The sequence below is a fragment of the Theropithecus gelada genome, chromosome 8 (genome assembly GCF_003255815.1).
Source record: "Theropithecus gelada isolate Dixy chromosome 8, Tgel_1.0, whole genome shotgun sequence".
NCBI classification, from domain to species: Eukaryota; Metazoa; Chordata; class Mammalia; order Primates; family Cercopithecidae; genus Theropithecus; species Theropithecus gelada.
The window spans coordinates 103,626,983-103,628,711 of record NC_037676.1 but is presented as its reverse complement, the minus strand read 5'-3'; the positions used below and the strand labels follow the sequence as shown (position 1 = coordinate 103,628,711).

Sequence of the window (1,729 nt, the reverse complement as noted above, 5' to 3'; positions counted from 1 at the left end):
TACTCAGGAGGCAGAGGCAGGTGGATTGATTGAGTCCGGGACGTCAAGGCTGCAGTGAGCCCTGACTGGGCCACTGTGCTGTAGCCTGGGTGACAGAACAAGACCCTGTCTCAAAAAATAAACAAACAAACAAAAATAATAAGAACTGAGTATCAGTGACCTGTAAGACAATATAAAATGACCTTGTAACTACAATTACATTTGCATGTACTTACTTGTAATAACAATTACATTTACATGTAATAAACACATGTACTTGGAGTGCCATATAAAGAACAGAGAGAGGTATTAAATTCCTTGGCTAAATTTTATAAAACATGTGCAAGACATACACTAAAAACCAAAAAGCATTGCTGAGGGAAATTAAAGAAAGACAGATATGCCCTATTCATGGGTCAGAAAACTCAATATTGTTATCTGTCAGTTCTCCCCAAATTGATATATAGGTTCAATACAGTTCCAATCAAAACCCCAGCATTTTGTAGAAATTGACAAACTAGGTCTAGAATGTATGTGAAAAATGCAAAGGACCTAAAACATATAAAGTATTTCGAACAAGAAGGTTAGTGTGGAATGAGTTATATTATTTGATTTCAGTACATGCAATAGAACTATACAGCAATGGAGAGAGTGGTATTTGTGTAAAGACAATCATATACGTCAGTGGAGCAGAGAGTCCAGAGATAGTCTCATTCATATGTGGTGAGTTGGCTTTTGACAAAAAAAAAAAAGCCCAAGGTAATTAAGTAAGGAAAGAATAATCTTTTCAACACATGGTCCTGGAAGAGTTAGTTATCTAAATCTTCCATATGTAAGAAAATAAATCTCGACCCTTATCTCAGACGATACAGAAAGACTAACTCTGAATGAACCATAGAGCTAAGGGTAAGACATAACGTTATACGACTTTCAGAAGAGAACACAAGAAAATCTCTGTGACTTAGGTTTGGGAAAGATTTCTCAAATCGAACATAAGAAGCCTGAAGTACAAAAGAAGAACTTAATAAATTGGACATCATCAAAATTAACAACTTTAGTTCTTCAAAAGACACTGTTTAAAAATGGAAAGAGGCCAAGCAGGGTGGCTCATGCCTGTAATCCCAACCCCTTGGGAGGCTAAGGAAGGAGGATCACTTGAGGTCAGGAGTTTGAGACCAGCCTGGGTAACATAGCAAGACCCCATCTCTACAAAAAAGAGACAAAAGAATAGAAAAAAGACAAAACAATAGAAATTACACAAAATGAAATGCAGAGAGAAATTTAATTTTAAAAAGTTTGCCAGATACGGCTGCTCATACCTGTAAGCCTAGTTACTTGGGAGGCTGAGGCTGCAGGATCTTCCTTCCTTCCTTCCTTCCTTCCTTCCTTCCTTCCTTCCTTCCTTCCTTCCTTCCTTCTTTCCCTCCCTCCCTCCCTCCCTCCCTTCCTTCCTTCCTTCCTTCCGTCCTTCCTTTCTTTCATTTTTTTAGGGACTTTCTGGTAAATACTGGAAAAGCTGCTAGACAAATTCTAAAAGAGCTATAACACTACGTGGATATTTTTCAATACATATGTTGAAAAACTTTTGTAGATTCGCAATAATTTGAAAAAATTCAAAGATGAACTGTGTAGCCTAGAAATGTTAAAATTAAGAAAAAGTTAGGTATGCCATGAATGCATAAAATGTATGTAGATACTAGTCTATTTTATCATTGACTACCATAAAATATACACAAATCTTTCACATAAA

General features: G+C 36.6%; 1 non-coding gene across 1 annotated transcript; it reads right to left on the bottom strand.

Annotated features, from left to right (window-relative positions):
* Window positions 1-1,467: 1,467 nt before the first annotated feature.
* Window positions 1,468-1,529, bottom strand: LOC112630850. Its single transcript, XR_003120981.1, has one exon. It is a non-coding gene; the product is annotated as a U7 small nuclear RNA (small nuclear RNA).
* Between the last annotated feature and the right edge of the window lie 200 nt (window positions 1,530-1,729).